The sequence below is a fragment of the Uloborus diversus genome, chromosome 5 (assembly GCF_026930045.1).
Source record: "Uloborus diversus isolate 005 chromosome 5, Udiv.v.3.1, whole genome shotgun sequence".
Classification (NCBI taxonomy): Eukaryota; Metazoa; Arthropoda; class Arachnida; order Araneae; family Uloboridae; genus Uloborus; species Uloborus diversus.
Window position 1 is genome coordinate 131,458,413 of NC_072735.1, and position 20,249 is coordinate 131,478,661.

At 32.2% G+C, this 20,249-nt stretch overlaps 1 protein-coding gene across 1 annotated transcript in view; it reads right to left on the reverse strand.

Moving 5' to 3' along the window:
• LOC129222045 (glycoprotein 3-alpha-L-fucosyltransferase A-like) overlaps positions 1 to 20,249 on the reverse strand; it is a 124,363-nt gene that overhangs the window by 35,754 nt on the left and 68,360 nt on the right. The window contains 1 exon segment of the mRNA XM_054856464.1: positions 16,511 to 16,604. The gene's annotated coding sequence lies outside the window, so the exon portion shown is untranslated.

Sequence of the window (20,249 nt, forward strand, 5' to 3'; positions counted from 1 at the left end):
AAAATAAAATTTGTTTCGTCTTTAAATTCCATCATCTTTTCCTTTAATAATGTACTGATTAGTTAGATAATCCTTAAAGTATTCTTGACATTGGTGCCAAAACTCAGATGGGTTTCAGCCGATAAACAAGTGTTGCTAGGTACGGTACTTTCTGATCATTTAGTTGGGAGAAACTAAAGCACCGATCCGGTCACATGGTTCAACTGCGACGACAGAACACACGTTTTCCGTGAACCTTACAGTACTTTACTATTCGCAACTCCAACGAACTATAGGGGGCACTGAAGTCACTGTCTAATGGCGGAATTGAAAACTAAAACAAACGCACATGGTAACGAAGAAAATGCTAAAAGTGTTGTGATTTTTGTTCGTACGTATGATTGTTTCGCTTTATTCTTTTTAAATTAATTTTCAAAGTCTTGTTGATATTCTGACCCACGTAGAAAGAAATGAGAATTCAAGAAGCATTACTAAACGTCAAACATTAATGCAAAGTACGTAGTTCGTAGTTCTAAGCAGCCATTTTCACGATGTTGAATTCGATATTTATCAATTCTTGATAAAACTAAATAATAATTGTGGCCTGACAAGAATAACAATTAATGCTAGAAAATTTAATATGACATTACAAATTATTACCAAAAGAAGATGATACTTCCTTGCTTTGCTTTGGCTAGAGCTTGTTTTCCATTTGTAGCTGAGTTATTTCTCTTGAATTCCCGAATCGGTTAATTTAAAAATTTTCTGTTTCGATTTTTCTAATTTCTGAGTTACGATTTAATTGTGTAATGTTATGCAAATCATCAACAAAATTCTCACGGATATATGGTGGTAGTTTTCTTTTCAGTTGATTGACAATTATTTCTTTTTACTTATCGAATTCTGTAATCTTACTACCATTTTATTCCACTCATGATAAAAATTAAAAATGGTTTAACTAAAAACGCGAAATCTCGCCAAGGCTACTTTGCTCGCACAATGCCAAAATTATAACCCTAAACAAATTTGGCGATACCTTTCAGCTGAGAATAAAAGGAATAAAGTAAATTCTTTCTCGGTTATTCATTTTGTTCTACGATAATATATTCAAGAAAATATTTTGCATACTGTCCATTCCAACTAAATGCTGCTGTAAAATATGGTAAGTTTAATTAATTTAAGATTAAAAAAACTCCCATATTCTTACAAATTCATACAAAACAATAAAATTTTTTACCTTGTATAACGTTATCCAAGTTTGTTAATCCAGAATTTTCGCTTTCACCTATTATTAAGGAAATAATGAAAACTAACATTATTTTGAGGAGCTCGAGAATACTACTAAGGGACGAATTAATTTCTGTAGCTGAAAGCAAACTAAGACACATCGATTGCGTTAATAAATACTCAGAACAAACTGCCTGTGTTTACGTCAACAGACACACATGGAACGCAACGTGGCAAAGTTTTAGTTGCATTCGCAGTTTTATAAATCACCGCAAGTTAGCGTATTCGAGCGCTGGAGTTCCGAATAAATATATCACGGGACCTAAAATCGTTCCTTTCAAGAGAAATGAAGGCTTCACTCTCTCTTTCTACGTTTTATCTATTCTCAATTGACACATTACAGTAGGAAATTTTATTATAAAAAGCAGAACTGGCTTTCTTATTGTCCTTTGGCAACGGGTTAAATATTTATTTCAGTTCTCGCTCAACAATAGGTTAAAATAAATATTAATCATTTGGGAGATTTTCCATCCAATGTTTAAATTAATTACTTAAATAACAAAAACGTTTCCGATTCGATCCATCGCGCTTCGAAACCACAACTTAATTACATATAAAAAATTTGATCGAAATCGGTCCAGCTGTTTAAAAGCCTTATGGTGACAAACGTACACACAGAAGATTTTTATATATTAAGATTATAAGTAGTATATTTCGATTGTACTGAAAGTACTAAACTTAAGAACTTTCAGTGTCTTCGGTGCGGAACATTTCTTTTCAATTTAAAAAAGTAGTTCTTATTTCCTGATCACGTGTCAATAATTTCATTGATTTCTATTACAGGCTAAAGCACTTTATTAAAAGCCATAACATTAATAGACATACATACATACATACATACATACATACAAATAAGTGATACAGAAGAGATGGATAGTGAAACATTTAGACGAGTAATCCCTTGTACACTATATTTTACTGTAAAATTTAACGGTAAAATAAAAGAGAATTAAAAAGCGTAAAATGTGAGCAGCAGAGGTTCAATCTTGGGCCCTTTTGATTTGCAGGCGGCTTTGCTGTCCACCATATGAATTAGGACGCATCGAGTGAGGGGAAATAAGGTGTTATCTGCTTCATACTGTAAGTCGCGTCGTGTATCAATTGGCATCTTTTTTTTTTTTTTTTTTTTCAATGCAATTTAATGTTATTTTTTCTGCACTGTAAACACTCCATTTTACAGTAATATTTACCATAAAAGTTTTCTGAATTTTAAACAGTGTAAGAAATGAAAATCTCTCGTCCGTGAGTGCAAAATAATGTATAATAATACATACAATGATAAGATTCAAAAAAATTTGACGATGAACATATTTGATTGTGGCAAACAAAGAGAAGAGATGAGACATTATGCGAAGTAAAAAAAAAAGAAATCTAAAACATCAATAGCTTAAACACCAGAAAAATAAAAGACGGAAAGAAAAAAGTATACCAGCAAAATTATATTCCTTTCTTTCAGAAACATTTAAACAAAGGGTAGAAACTTATCAAAAGTTGATCAAAAAATTTACAATAAAAACTAGCGAAGAAATCTAAGAGAACATACCAAATTTTCTTAAATAAGTAAACTAATGTTCAACGCGTCAAATTAATTTGATATCACGATAATTTGACCTGTCACTTCACTAATTAACGAACCTCTTCGTTACTTTCAAAAATTTTCAAAGTAATCTTATTTCACATTTTTTGCAAAAGTAAAGTATTCCACATAAATATGTTGCGTGGAGAATAAGTTTAGCGAAAGTCCATTAGCAACTGCAGGAGATTTATTTGAGTTTTCGAGCAGTAAAAAGATTTAGCTCTATTGATTGGTTAAACAAACTATGCTTTACTAATGCATGCGTGGGAATAAAACGTTAGAAAAGAAGAATAGTTTGCGCAAAACGTGTACCGTGGGTGTCTTTTTTTTTTTTTTTCGATTTAATGGAATAGGAATAAGTTAATGAATTCAATATTTCTTGTGCAATGTCTTTGATGTTTTTAGAAAAACTTATTTGAGGCCTAAAATATTTTAGCAAAACAAAATTGTTGATACACGTTTAATGCTAAAGTAAATTAGCTTTCATTTAAAAAAAAATAATAATACTACACGTTTTTCTTTCTTTTTTTTTACTATATAACAGTTGCCCTAGTAATATTTTTTGTGCATTTGCGCCAAAGTATATGTACGTATATTTTTCTATCGATGATGTGTACGCTTTGAAAATTACGTGTCTATTTAGTTGGTTTTAAGCCTGCAAGTTTCAATACAAGTACTATTTATTTCCAATTTAAGCATTTATAATACTAATGTTTTTTTTTTCTTTTTTGATAACACTAAAAGGAAATAACTTACTTTCTTCAGAACAATAAATTTTAAAAAATATGAAGAGCGAAATGTATTATCTACCGACAAATTTGAAGTATAGATGTCAAAATACTGCTTTTACAGCCTTGGACACATTTTATTTAACATTTCAGTTACATTTCTTATCGAAATCTAAATAGAAACCTATTTGCACGTATGGATTAAAAGAACGAAACAGGGAGAAATAGAAAGACATAAAATCAATTGTGAAAAATGAAAGGAAAAAGATTATTAAAGAGACAAGTACCTGATAAATGAGGCTACTTAAGAGAATTATTTTAATTAAATTATTATTTAATTTCCTTTATTCGTTTAAATATACGCTCGTTAAATTGTAGAAATTAAAAACGAATATAAAAGGAGCACAAAATACTTTAATACCCTAAACATATATTACATTTTCCAAAAATAACGTAGTTTTGATATTTAGTAAAACCTTTATTTTCGTATTGCAATAAAATGTTGCAAAAAGAAAAGCACGCGTTAAAGGGTATGAATTCCAAACATTTTGTAGTGTCTTGTCTAATGTAGGATAGGTAAAACATATGTAAATTTATCAATGGATGGACAAAAATCTGAAATGGAAGGCTTTTATTGTTTACTTATTTTCTATCCTAAAAACAATTTAGGCGACAAATGGAATAGAAATGCAATCCCACCATAAGTATCAAAGAGCTTTTACGATAAAACAAAAATTTGACAATTAGCAAGTGTTGAACTGATCTACACAAAATGTTTGATGTTGTAAGAAAAATTCCAAGTACGAAAATCATTATACATCCATCAGGCTTTTTTAAATCAAAGTTAGTGCATTGACTTTCAGCTAACAATTTAAACATAAATTACAAACAATTCTGGATTCATTAGCATACTTAAATATCATTCCTTGTTAGCTAAACTTATTTGGTCAACCTATTTTCTACAAATGAAAAAAAGGCTAAAATGGGAGTGTAAAATAATGAAATGGAAATTCGTTCCTTTTGACAGTTTAGCAATCACAAAGGGAAAAAAAAAGTGAAAAATTACCCAAAAAAATTTGCATTAATTTTAAGCTTTGAGTGAAACTTATTGATCACTGGCGCGCTTTTGAGCTATCAATTTCTGCAACACAAGATCGCATGTGTTCCAAGTTGATGCAATTTATCACCAGAGAAAAAATGCAACTCATTTATTCTATTCCATCTCCAAACTACCAAGTTTGAATATCGGAGTCGGAACAAATAGCCACCAGACTGCAAAGCGGAAAACTCGGACAAAAAGTGAAGTCGCTCCACTGTTGAATTTTTTTCTTCCCTAACACTGAAGAATAACAATAAATCTTTTAGCTGTCTCGAATAGCTGCATTTTCAGTCACTTCCGAATTATTAAAAGGAAATAGTTATTTTTTGGTATTGTGAAAAATTTGTTGAATTACTTAGTGGTCACCGATTACATCATATACCAATAGTTCAATTCAGTCACAGAATAAACATTTCACCAAAAATCGAGGAAGCAATTTGCAGTTTTGCATCAACTAAACAAACAACATATTGTGAACTTTACTAAAAGTTCTACATCTGTTCGGCCTTTGTTATACAGTTAAATCCTCTTACAACGAACGTCAATTGACCGCAGCAGAAATTTCGTTGTAAAGTATTCAGTCTATGTTGTGGCAATTACAACGACACTCAAGATTGACTTCGTTCAAACAGATATTTTGTTTTATTGGCATTTGCTGTAATGAAATTCTACTGTATAGTTAAAGAAATTATTTGAGGGCAATCGATTGTAAATACATAATCTTTACTATTAATAAAGCTGAAAGTCTGGCTCTCTGTCTGTCAGGATCTCTGTAACGCACATAGGGCCTAGACCGTTCGGCCGATTTTCAAGAAATTTGACACGAAATTAGTTTGTATCATGGGGTAGTGCACCTCGAAGCAATTTTTCGAAAATTCGAATCTCTATTCTAATTTTAAGAACATTTTCCCGAGCAAAATTATCATAAGATGGACGAGTAAATTACTAAGTTATCATAACGTGGAAGCGTAACATGGGCAAGCCAATTGGCGAGAAATTCGCCATACATTATTTATAAATATACAGGCGAACCAAAATACCTTTTGATTTTCTACTACGGGCAAAACCGTGCGGATACCACTAGTTCTGTAATAAATTCAAAAGATATAGACATTGTAACATCAACAATCAGTGCGTACTGTGAGCTTTTGGGGAAACCATTTTAAGGTTATGATATGTAGTTTTTCGTTCAAATAGTGCACAAAATATAACTTTTACGCAGAAGTTCAAACTTTACATGTGTAAGCCAGCAGGTGGTAAAAATCAACCCGCAATTTTCATCCGTCATACCTTGACGGGCGATTTTGTAATTTTTATTTAATTACCAGCACTTTGGAACTGCAAAGAAGTATTAAAATTTTTCCTCATTTTTTATAAACAAAATTAGTATTCCATTCCTTTGTACTTAAGCAGATATTTCTGGCAACTAAAAAAGAAGCGTTGAAATTTGTCCAGCGTAATAGTGGATGCTGTCAATATTAAAACTAGCACAACTTTATCATAAATCCCAGTGGCACGAAAACCCGTGAGGTCAAGACCTACTATGCCCATCTCAGTCTTCCTGACCAAGGACTCTGTGGTGCTAGTCAAATGTTCTGGTTAAATGGTCAGCCAAACGCGGAACCCACAGGGTTTAGTTCCCAAGAACGCTTGGCACGCATTTTTTTCGACCCACAGAAGGGATGAACGGCTGAGTCGACCATGTCCGACCCGGGGATAGAACTCGGGCCTGCGGCGTGGAAGCTCGAAGTGCTACCACTGAACCACTGGGCTTCAATATTATCCTTAATAATATCATAAATATTTTTTTAAAAAATGCAAATGAAAATTGCATAAATGTTGCAAAATAAATAAATTCTTTAAAAAATACCTCCTTCCCCTATTCCGAATAAATATTTTCCCTTTTCACCACTTTATTAATAAAGGAAAAACAAGCAATATTTATAAAGTGATAAATGATAAATGTAACGTTGAAAACCCAAATACCAAAACAACTGCAGACACTTGTTTTGAGGTCACCCCTTTAGCACTACATAAAGTTGTGAGTTTCGGAATATAAGTATTGCGAATGAGTCAAGAAGTTCCAAAGTATGGAATTAGAGCCTACTTCTTTTTACATAAGAACAGAAAAAAAAATGTAAAATAATTATTAAATGTTATTTTAAATAATTACTTTGAGTAATAATTCTGAACCAAAATACTTTTACGTTTCAGAAATGTTAGGAAAAGTTTATTGCATTATGTAATAAGATTTTTACACAGATCATAACTGAGCAAAGCAAAACGTCCATAAATACTTTTAAATATAGATGTTTTATCTCCCCGCCTCCTCAACATACACCTAGATGCAAAAATATTTTACATTTATGGCATTTTTATTTACGAGAAAAACATTTCAAGCAATGTCAAAGTCGTTTAAAAAACCACTCTCTATGCATTATCTTAATACTTGAATTTTACTAACGTAATTCAACAAAAGCCATCGCCATAAGAAAATAGATTTTTGAAAAGAAAATCAGATTTAGAAATCATTTTATTCTGATGTATTACGAATGTAAACTGATAAAAAGCGAAGCGAGTTCAGAAAGAATTTTCATTAATTTTCTCCTGACAATGGAGGGAAATTGATCAAGTCTACTTCGCAATCATTCATTTCAGGAAGATGCAAGTGTTCGCATTCATCAATGAAAGAAAATGAAACTCGATGTTTGATGATCGAATACATGAAAAATAATCATGAAGCGATCAAACAAAATACTCGTGTGAAACTGATTTTCATTTTTTTTTTTTTTTTTTTTTGCATTGTTTGGTGAATTTTATTACTTTGAACATCAAATTAATGATCGTGGTATACTGCTCTGGTATATTTTTAGCACTGAAAAATAAAAGAAAACATAACTCTTTTACTTTATACATAAGCGTCTTACTAGTCATATTTCTTGACATTACCAAAAGAATGTGGGGCAAAGTGAAAATTTAGAATGCAAATCTCTACATAGTATAAAATGAAGTGTACAAAAAGCGTCTGTTTGTTTGCACTCGCAAAACTAGAGAACTACCCGGCAGATTTCGCTGAAATTTTCACAATTTGTTCCTTTAAGTCCTGAGAAGGTTTGCAGACCAGTTCGAAAACAATTCGATGGATAGTTCATTTTTTATTCCAATTCAGGCCCAATTTTCACATAAATTCCCGAATATGGGGATGAAAAATTACTCGCAATTAGTAATATTATATATCGTTGGAAAGGGAAGAATTATCCGCGTTCTACGCAATTGGTTCCAATGCTCTAACTTAATTGCGGCGGGAGTTATTTACGTTTTTAGCTCGAATTTGTTTAGGCTTAGCTGAAATTTAGGCACTTCTTTCTTCATTAACTTTCTCAATAAAAAGTGAAGGAATTGTCCTACAGTTTTCTTTTTGACACCATTGAAACGAGCTACCTTTTTTACTCCAGATCTAACTCTACCCTAGGTCGGAAGTTTAACCTTCTATCTCCATTAGAAAAAAGTTACAAGCGAATTAAATGAAGTTCAAAAATTTGTTCTCTATTCAAGTTTTTAACCATTTTATTTTGCGTTTCCACGGTAACGCTTTTTGAATCCAGTATCCATCTTTCTCATTTTCAATTCTGAAACTTATTTTATTTTGTGTTTCCATGGTTTCGCTTTTTAAATCCATCTTTCTCATTTTATTTTAATTTCTTAAAAGTATTTTTAATATCTGTCGTCATTGTTTGGAGGGGAAATTTTGCATGATGATCTTTTTTCTTTTATTTATGCCTGATTGTTGAATATACGTCGCTTGACACAATTTTTGTTTTCAAAATAGACCGGGCAAAGCCGGGCAACGCAGCTAGTGTATGTATAAAATGATTGATTTTGTGCAGTTTGCAACCTACCTAGAGTCAAAAATAGTAAATTGGACTATACTTGTTTAAGAGGGTTCAAAGTGGACTAACAGCGCTACTCGCATCTTTCAGACGAGCTAGCCTTGTTAGGCTAGTTGGTATAGCTTTCGTTTGAAAAAAAATAATAACTGTAAACAGTAAAAAACCACAGATCACAACAAAAATCGTGTACATAAACACACAGTTAATTATAAAACTTAAACTCAACTAAAAAAAAATCAAACTTGAAGAAATCTTTTTAAAAAAAATCACTGGAATGAATTATACGAATTTTAAAGACTTGAAGAAAGTACAATCGAATTTCCAAAGAGCAATAGCCTTTAACATCCCAACATTCTACTTGATCGCGTGTTCATCAGTTTTAAATGAAATGAAATATCTTCTGTATTTTCTAAAGTCTCAAAATGAATATTTTCCAATTACATTTTAAAACACCTTTATTAACAAATTGCTCAATTTTTCAAAAGCAACAAATCTACAGTCAAGCATGTTGTTGTTTCACCGTACATAAAATTAAAAGGAAATGAGTTTTTCAATGGACATAAAGGATTTTTAACTTTTTATAACAGTTACAGATAAAGTGCCAAGTAAGCAATCTATAGAAACTGCCATTATTAATTACGGTTGTAATGCAGTTTAAAAAACTATGGATGACATATGTAGCTAATAAAACGAAAATTCACTGGGCAAGCAGAAAATATCAATAAAAATTAGAGAGACGAGCTCCTGGGTGATATTTAATTTTATGTACGGTGAAACAACAACATGCTTAACTGTAGATTTATTGCTTTTGAAAAATTGAGCAATTTGTTGATAAAGGTGTTTGAAAATGTAATTGGAAGATATTCATTGCGCATTTTGAGACTGTAGAGAATACAGAAGATATTTCATTTCATTTAAAACTGATGAACACCCGATTAAGTAGAATTAATAAAATCAGGCAAGTGAAAGAAAAAAAATAATAAAAATCGCTTTAATGTTGAAGAATTTGTCAATTTTGGTTGTCATAAAATGCATTAATTATTTCTAAATGACAAAGATTTTGCATAAAGCTACTCTCTTTGAAAAAAAAAAGTGGATAAAATAAATGTACATCTATATTAAAAGCTTCGAGGCAAAAGAAAGAAATCAAATAAATGTTATTTCTTCATCTTAAATTTTTTCTTCTAAACATTTATTCAAAATCAATGTATGCATTCAAGTACTAGGGGAAAATCTTAATGTATAAGAGAAAACGAAAAACCAAAACGGGTAAAAACTTATTTTTTCATCCATTCAATCAAATAGCCAAACATTCCCAAACATTTCGTTTCCAGAGTCTGCCCTACGCCTTAATCTCTGTCTGTTTTTATTTGTTCTATCGCAGGAAATAACCAAGTGTTATTCCCGATTCGATTTGAATTTGTTATTGTAATATTGCGTTGTTGTAAACTCCGTGTTCAGAACAAGATATTTTGCATTCGTTTGTCTCTGACAGCGAATTTGATTATACGGAAGCTTATGGGATATTTATGGAGTTTTCTATTTTGTTGCCGATTTTCTATTTGCCGAATATTATTTTAGGATTTAAAAATATTCCCGACGCGATATTGTTTTCCTATTCAAGCGTAAAATGTAGAATGATATATTTGTTGTACTTATTTCAAGCTGGTTACTTGGGATATAACTCAGATTATATTATTTTTCAGATTATATTACTTTTCGGATATAATTCAGATTTATTTGTGTTTGGTTTAAAATATATATTGTAATATTTTCATACCTATATGTATATATATAAACAGATTTGAAACTCTTAAAATAAGCTTTTATAAACGTTAAAAAGGTTGCAAATAATTTTTATGTACTGAAATTGAGTTATCAAGCTTTTACCAAGTCAGATTCTAAAAGCGTATTTAGTTTATCAGAAAAAATCGCAAAATAAAAGGTTCTCACTATTTTCTGTCCTAAAATATGTGAGATGAAATAGTTTTTTCTCAAGTAACCTGTTTGTTACTTATTTATACAGGGTGACAAGAAATAACTTGGACACACATAATGCATTATAATTTTAATGCTAATGAAATATTAAGACCAAACTTCAAAATTAATATGAATACATTATTTCGTCTAATATAATAACAAATTTTTCATGTGGCAAACTTTAGCCTTAATATAGAGCTTTTAACAGATCACAAAATTTTCGTCTATGATCCGAAACTTACTTACTGATATTTTATCCCATTCCTTGCGTAAGGATTTCTTTAGGAATGCCAAAATGTTTTGAGGTTTGGCACACATGCTTGCCTCCAGGACCTTCTTGCACTGTTGAAAGACGTGAACGACCCCAATTCAATGGTTTGGGTTGGGATATGTGATAGTGGGGAAATATCACTTGTTTTTGTTAATCAAGGGATAAAGATTGATCAAAAAACATATTGCAAACGCATTTTGGAAGATGTTATCTTAGCTTGGTCACAAAGGCTCTTTAGAAACAAAAATTGAACCTTCCAACAGGATTAAGCACCTGCACACAGAGCTAAAGGCACTTAAGATTGATGCAAGACACATTTTCCTGACCTCCTTGGAGTTCTAGAATGGCCTCAGTATCCTCCAGATTCGAACCCGATTGATTATTCTGTTAGGTCCATCATGGAGACAAAGGTGTGTGCAAAACCTCATAAAACTTTGGCATCCCTAGAGAAATCCTTAACGCAAGGCATGGGCTAAAACATCAGTAAGTGAGTTGCGGCCCATAACCGAAAAATTTGTGACACATTTAAAGTTTTGTGTTAAGGCTAAATGTAGCCACTTAGAAAAAATTGTAAATATATTAGACGAAATAATGTATATATATCAATTTTGAAGTTTGGTCGTAGTACTTTGGTTAATATTTACGTTATGATGTATCATGTGTCTCCAAGTTATTTCTTCTCACCTGTACTTACTTATTTTTTCTAGTGTTTGAAAAATATTTTCCCTAGAAGTTTTTTTAACAAATTCAAAATAATATCTGTATTTTTATCCCTGGATCAAATTGCTTTAAAATGCAAAAAATGAGGCAGTTTGTAACACCCACTTGTGGAAAAAAAACGCTTCATTTCTTTTATCCAAAAGAAAAGAATGTATTATGCCTAATCATTTATCAATCAATCAAAGTTCAAATGCAAATGCTCGAAAAAACAACATAACCTTACGTGGTAATATTGAAGCTTATCTCCGAAATTAATTTATTGTTAGTTGAAATCATCCCAAAATTATCATATTTGAATCAAAACACCGGAATTCGTTTCCCCTTGCAGGAACATGAATGGACCAAATAGCAATCAAAATCATACTTCAGATGAGAATTAAAGTTTGAACTTTAATGATAGATCCGTCCAAGATTTTGTTCGTTGAGATAAAAGCCGAGCCGAAAGAAGAAGGATATTGCAAGAAGTCATGAAAAAAAGTAGCTTTCTTCACCTTCCCAACTACCGAACCCTGAGCTGCGCCCCTGGCTTTGTACCTGTAGACCCCACAGAAGACATAATTACGGTGCAACGTGCTTTTGACACGACACCGAGAGGGAGAGCGAAAAGGAACAAAGCAGGAAAAAAAGAATTATCAGGGTGGGATTCACGATCATAGTCCAGCCCCACCCCTCTCTGCTGCAACCACTGTTCCTTTCTTCAGAGAACGTTTTATGCACACGAAGGTCAGGTGTGGTTCCCCCCGTAGAATTCCCCCATACGGTTGTGGTTTTCACTCAGCAAGTGTCTGTTCGTTTTCTTCTTTTCTTTTTCGGCATAGGTATTTGTGCCATCGGACATCAAGAAAAGAAATGGGACACACACCAAGAAACTGATGTCTGCTAAGATTCCAATAAAAGAATAAATAGAGGTATTCGAGAAAGAAAATATGCATTTTTTTCATACATTTACAAATCCTGGAAGCACACACCAAATTTTAATTTTTTTACTAACTTATATACAAACCAATATATTTTTCGTCTAACTGATTGCATATTTTTGTGGTGTATCTGAGTAGTTTTGCATCGCTTCATATTTAAAAAAAATGTAGAACGCTCAGTGCTGCACGCTGCTAGTGTATGACTGTAAATATTTTTTTCTACTTCTCTTTTTGTAAAATAAGTTGGTAGAACTCCTAAATGTAAATTCAAATGCTAATTTCAAATCTCTAAAGTCGAAAAAAATCTTTCACGTTAAAAAATGATAAAATTCTTGTGACGTCGTGCAGTAAAATTTTGTAGCTATAAATATTTTTCTACCATGAAAACAATTGTAAGATAAATGATGAAAATGCTAAAAGAGGAAAATGAAATAAAATACAAACGCAAATTTTGAATTGCAGAACCTGCCATTTACGTGCACGGGCTTCGGAATCGGAGCCGAGCTATTGGAATCGGGAGCCGAAAAGTATAAAATTCCAAGAGTCGGAGTCAGGGCCGCCGAAAACAAAAACAGGCCCCTTGTCAATTGAGTTGTCGTGCCCCCCTCCCTTCCCCATAAAAGATGTGAAATTTATACTGCTCCGATTCCGAACTGGGCCCCTCAAAGGACAAGCCCCTAGTTTACGAATAGGCTGACATGGCCCTTCTTTGGCACTGGTTGGAATCGGCCTTGATTTGGAAGCGTAAAGAAGTCAGAGTTAAAGGTTCAAAAACTTCAAATATAGGAGTCAGTCATTTTCCCTTCGACTCCGCAGCCATCGGCAGATCAGCATTAAATTATAATTTGGGCAGTTAACAGTAACTAGAGAAATCGTGGTTGGAAATTAAAAAAAACTAAACCTGATCTAGTGTACTAATTTCTATTGAATGAATTTATCAAAATCAGCTGACAAAAGCATTATTGGAGCATAGCACAACCTAGGGTCTTGACACAACCTATAATAAATAAGCTGGAAGCTGCTTTTGATCCCTCGGACAATCGCTTCACTGAGAGCTTTGAGCACCAAGTGGAAACAAACTGCTGGTATTATTACAAGTCACTGCAATTAATTAGCGAGCCGTAATGGTGAAGCGCTTCACAATGGAGAATCCTTATAAATGGATAGAGTGACGCAAACAGATTTCTACAAATTATGATCCTTTTGCAAGTTTGAGGAGATACGCCTCAAAGGAGAATAAATTGGAGAGTACCTAATGGAGATAAAATTAACTAATGCTTAAAAGGGGGAAGCATTTTAAGTATTAATATTTCGGAATGTTATATGATATTCTCCAGAATTCATGAAATGTGTTCCTAATAAGGGGGATATATTGGGAAATAACACCAGGTCGAGTGGTTTGAACTGTGTCACGTGTTTTTCAATGACTTTTGACACTTTTTTCATGTGTATGTTTTCAGAAATAACTTTTATTTTTCGTCATCAAGTAAAAATTGTTTGGCTGCTGCAAGCTGCTGCTTTTGAAAAAATGAAACACTCTGAAATTTTACAAATCGATTTTAAATGTCTCTTAATAAGATATACAGTTTTTGTCTTACTACGCCTTTCAACATCAAAACAGGAAGAAGGAGAAGGAAGGGACCTTTCAATTTCTAGTTAGAACCGAAACAATACTATGCTCAATTTATTTTTAAATGTATTTCCACGTTGATGCATTAAATTTTTTTCTTGGATTGCATGTCCTGTTTTCTGAAACCACTTTCCTCTTTACCCACTCCTGGTAGCGAAGAATGTAAAATATCTGTAATTCCATTCTTAATTCTTTACTGCGTAAAGGGGAGAGTGTTTCAAGAGGACCGTACCTATCCACAGCGCAGAGAACCTCGCACGAGTTAACACACCTATCTTATTTTGTTAATTGGACGACAGGATGTAGTTAAAGGGATTCTTCATTATTGCGAATTTTATGGATGATATACACCTCTAAGTCGCGCTCTTACATTTCCATCACTAAGTGATACTAGAGTTTACTACATACCTTAGAAGAAACCAAAGTATGATGACGGACTTAAATTTTTTAAATTTTTTAAAGGAATTAAATGCAAAAAAGAAAAGAAACTTTATTTCTTGGATGGTTTATATAGTATTAGTCGTAGAGTTAAATTTCTGTTTTGACATTTCTATATTCTGTGTATTTTTCACATTTTTTTTAAATAATTTTATTTTGACCTTAACGGAGTTTGCACACTTGCTCCGTTCACTGGGTAAGGTTGGCGAGCGGTATGAGGCAAGTTAGTGGATTGGGAGAAACTCATTATAGACATTGACAAATTGACATCAGGCCTCAGGGACGTTTAAATGTAAAACTTATCAACGAGCAAAATAAGACAAATATTGCATTAAAATTGTTTGAAAGTTAGGTTTAACACCATAGGAAAAGAATAACTTCGATTTTCGAAGTATGTTTCGTTTTTGTCTTCTGCTCGATTATAGAAACGAGCTGATGAGTACCTCACATGACTTCCTTTTACTCCAATTTAATGTCATTTTCCCAGCATTGGTAATTTTAATGTGATTCAATAGTTTACTCTCTAAATATTACCAACAGTGGCCAAACTAAAACCAGATTTGTAAAAAAAAATCGCCAATTTTGTCGCCAAGTTGGCAGCAAAACTAGGCGACCAAAAGACTGGCGATCTATCGCCAAGTGTCCGCCAAATTGTAACACCACTTGAGCTTACATCGAAATTAACAATGTTCCCCCCCCCCCCCAAGAGGTACAAAAGACCCCCTTAAAAACACCCGAATGCAACCAAAAGAGGAGGTGCACAACTAGACCCCACTAAGAATCTACGTACCAAATTTCAACTTTCTAGGACATAAAGTTCTTGATTTATGCGACATACATACACACGTCACGAGAAAACTCGTTGTAATTAACTCGGGAATCGTCGAAATGGATATTTCTTAGACACTTATCCCCGTGTGGTCGAGTCGAAAAAAAAAAACTCAACATTCATTCGGGGATGAGCAAAATGGAAATTAAGGTCGATTTTTGAGTGAAAATTTTTTTGCTATTACAATACTTCCTTTTTTGTAAAAGGAAGTAAAAATAGTGCAGGTAATAAATAATATTCCTTAAAGTGAAAATGAAAATGTATATAAAGAGTTCTAGAAAAAAGGGAAAAGCTCTCAATACTTATTTCTGCATAAAAGTACATATGTAAGCAAAAAATGCATTCATGATTTTCTTGCTTTTCTATATTCTTATCTGCTTATTGTTCAGCGTACAACAACAGATGCTTCTGGTAACAGTGCAGCAGCTTTCTAGACGCTCTTTTCAAACGATCCATAAAGATGCGAAACAGTACGTCGTCAAGGAAACGGTGCGCTTGAACTGTCTTTCAGAACTTCGTCAATGAGTTTTAGTCAGCTTTTCACAAAAGCTGTTGCAAAAATTTGAAATATTGAAAAGTATGAATAAAATGTAGAAAAATGTGAAAAAAGAAAAAAATATTAAAATATATGGGTTTTTTTCTCGGTTTTTGCTGTCTGCTACCACAACAATTAGCGTTTACAAACCAAGGAGCAATGCAGATAATTAACTTATAAGCCTCCCCGATGAATGGAATGTATATAATAACCCATGATAAAAATATTTTAAAAAATGAAAAAAAAAAAAAAAAAACATCTAAAAAATGTAATGAACCACTTCACATATATATATAGGGACAGAGAAATGGGTTAGATAAAATAAATAAAGATCTTTTTTTAATTAAAAAATAAATACAAGTCAAATAAACTGCTGTAAATAGTTTCAGAATAAGCTAAAAAATAATTGTGATAACTTTAATAAAACAGGAAACTCTCAGGAAAAATATGAGAAAAAGAAAATGTTTAAAGTATCAGCAATTCTTCAAACCTCCGAGTGTCGGGTTTACTAGTATTTTATCTGTTGTCTTCAATTTCCTTTTTAATTTTATCAAAGCTAATATTACAAGTTAAAAGGATTTTAAAATATAAAGGTAATAAAATAAAAACTTTTAACATCAAAAATAAATACCTTTCTTCAAAGAAAAATCTTTGCTTTATCTCTCAAACAGAGATAAACTTTCCTCCGTTTTCTTTCGCAGATGACTTAGGCAGAAAGAAAATTGCTGAAAAAAAGAGAAAATTAATTAAGTCTTCATGTAAAGAGAACAGAACTTAAAGAGAGCAGAATATCTGAATAATATTAAAAAATCAGCCGTAATAAATCGCAAAAATGATAAGGAGTGAAGGAATACTAGAGTATTAAATGGGCTAGTTCTTTAAGGTTGCTCAAAGACACAATTGTTTTGTGGGGTATTCTTTTTGAAACGAATCTTTTCGCGATTATCAGCAATTAGATTCTTTATAGATATATTCATTTAAGCACAAAGAACAAGTGAAAAAAAGAGCGAAATCAAATGGAAACTAAAGCTACGACGCAAACGACAGTTTTATGAAAAAAATTGTGCATCATAATGCAGTCTCAAAATGGTCACCGCGTAAAATGATTCAATGCGACATTTATATGGATGCAGACTTGAATGGAAATCATAAAGCTGTCGGGGTGTAGTTTCGTAATTTTACTGAAATCAAACAAAGGAAGCAATTTTGAATAGCCTATTTCAGTTCAGAAAAATTAGCGGTCTTAGATTTGAGCTCAGCAAAGTTAATGCCAGCTTGGATTTTTTTTTTTTTTTTACATTTGATGCAGTGAGAAGCAAAGGGATGCAAGTGGAAATTTTAAAGTTTTGAGTAAAACGCGTTTAAATATAAGGTCTTAGGTCTTAGGCAGATTTTTATTGAAACGTTTTATAAATCACTAGCTGCATTGCCCGTCTTCGCCCGGTCTACCTTCAAAATAAAAACTGTGTCAAGTGACGTATATTCAGCAATCAGGCTGAACTTAAAAAAAAAAGCATCATGCAAAATTTTCCTTAAAAACAATGACGACAGATATTAAAATACTTTAAGAAATTCGGTCGAGAAAGATGGATTCAAAAAAGCGTAACCATGGAAACACAAAATAATATAAGTTTAAGCAATTAAAATGAGAAAGAAAATGGTTAACAATTTGGACGGATATGAGATTTTTCTAACTTGACTTAAAAAGGCTTGTAACTTTTTTTCCTTTGGAGATAGAAGCTCAGTTTTTCGACCTTACGTCGTGATAGATCTGGAGTAAAAAATGTCGCTTTTTCCAATGGTGTCAAAAGGAAATCTGTGGGACCATTCCTTCATCACTTATTGATCGATGTAATGAAGAAAGTAGTGAATAAATTTCAGCTAAGCTTAAAAGAATGCGAAGTAAAAACGATAATAACTGCCGCCGTAATTAAGTTAGGGCGTTGAAACAAATTGCGTAGAACGCGGAAAATTCTACCCTTTCCAACGATTTGTAATGGTACTATGTGCAAGTAATTTTTGACCCACATATTCGAGAATTTATGTGAAAATTGGGCTTAAATTAGAATAAAAAAAAAGAACAATTCATCGTTTTTTTTTTTTTTTTTTTTTTTTCGAACCGGTCTGCAAACCTTTTCAGGACTTAAAGAAACAAACTACGAAAATTTCAGCGAAATCGACCGAGTATTTCTCGAGAATTGATGGTTCAAACACACGGACTCTTTTTGGAGACTTCATTTTAAACTATGTAGAGATGCTGTGTGTATATACTAGTGCTATTTCCTGTCCCATGACAGAGGAGAGGTACACCTTCCATTTGTATACTGGCTACCCCCAAATATTTATAATGGCACTTACATCCCTTTGCTTTTTACTGCCTCATTTCTTGATATTAGAATTCAGAGATCGGAAATGGATCAAAAATTTCTGCGCTGTCTGTTTACAATGAAAGAAAATTATTAGCAAAAATTTATTTGTGTATTTGATGTGTTGTGAAAATAAATTACTCTGTACGAATATGTTTAAGTTTAACTATTACATTTTTTACTGAGAAGGTTTTGTTTATAACTTCAGAAATAAAATGCTGTAACAGATTAGCGTTTGCCGTCACATTTTAGCTATCCTGTAAATATTGGAAAAAAGGATCTCTTATGTGCAAAAGAATAGATCTTATACCAATTTTGATTTCTTTTTAATTTTGGCGATCATTTTTAAAGAGATGGGGAAAAGGTAAAATCAACTATGGAATCAGTGTTAAAGTCACCAAAACACAAAAGCAAGAATATCATTTGTTTGATACATAAAAATTATATTCTTCATCGTAGTAGGGGAAACAATAATAATATATTGTTTTCCTTTTATTTTTTGTTTACCTTTTTTTCTTTGTGTTTTTATCTTTATTTATTCATTTTATCATTATTATCTTCCTTTTTGGCAGTAGAACTATATTTAAAAAGAAGAAGTTCAGGACACATTTAGCAATTTAAGGAAGAACCCCAAATCTGTAATTTCTTGACGGACGAACAAACTAACAAAATATTATTTAAGTAAGAATAGGTAAATTTCTCTTTTTTTGAATACAATTTAAAAGGCTGTTAAAAGTGATCAGATTGAATGCATTATTATGTACTTTTAAAGACGTTTTAACTTAAAATTATTATTATTATTTAATTTCTATCAGTTTTGCTTGTTTTAGGCAACCGGTGAATTTAAAGATTTCCTAATGCGGTGACAAAATTTACTTTCATGTAGTTTGCATAGTTTTGCTGTTTTATTTCAGAGTAGGTTAATTTAAAAATGTTATTCATAAAATTGATTTACTGAAAAATTTCTTTAAAAGTACTAGTTTTTTCCCTCATGTTTGAATAAAACATTTCTTTTTCCTTCCGCGCTCATAAATTTATACCTCGACTTACACGGACAAAACTGATGTATTCAAGAATTAGGAACTAAAAATCACATTTTATACCTTTTTTAATGTTTGAACAAACATGATTTTCGAGATGTTTGAAGCCAACATTATTGAATTCCAAAGATTTTTTTTATACCGAAGAAAAATACAGGCCACAAAATAACACAGGGAAGTTGCAAAAGATTCAAAGCATTTCCAAGTAACTGAAATAGGATATTGCTGACAGAAATTCGCAAAAGAACTAAGAAAACTTCCAAGGAATATGAATCTCATAAGAATGCGCTCAGCTATTCGAGAATTTAATGCGACTAAGAAATCATGTGCTGCATATCAAATACCGTTGTAAAAAATACCGACACGGGGATATTTGAATAAAAAATCATTGTATCATAAAACTACAATTTGTCTTTTTCTGTGCAACTATTTTCTTCTATAAAGAGCAAAGCTGTGTTTTTTTTTTTTCTTTTTTTTTTCAAATTTTACTTTTTTTTTCTAAAACTTTTGACCAACATATATTATTTCATTATAATCCGTAGCCAGCAAACAAATACAAGTTGGATTACGCATTATTAGTACAAGGATACATCGCAAGAAAGGTATAACGGCGTACAGTTAAAAGCAGTGCGACGGGTACTAGGTATTTATAAAGGAAAGTAGATTTTTTTACAGGTTTTCCATTACTGTGGTTTTGGGTAAACGTTTATTCACGGCAGCTAATTTAAATACATTCCTTTCTTGTGGGTACAATTATAACTGATAGCAATCTATAATTTACAATTAAGGAACCACTGTATATTTTTGAAACCCAGTGGATCAGTGCTCCCAAGCCACAGGGCCGGGTTCTATTTCCGGGTTGGGCATAGTTGACTCGGCCGTTCTGCCATTCAGTGGTTCGATAAAATGAGTACCAAGCGTACTTGGGAACCAAACACTGGGGGTTCCGTGATAGGTTGACCAA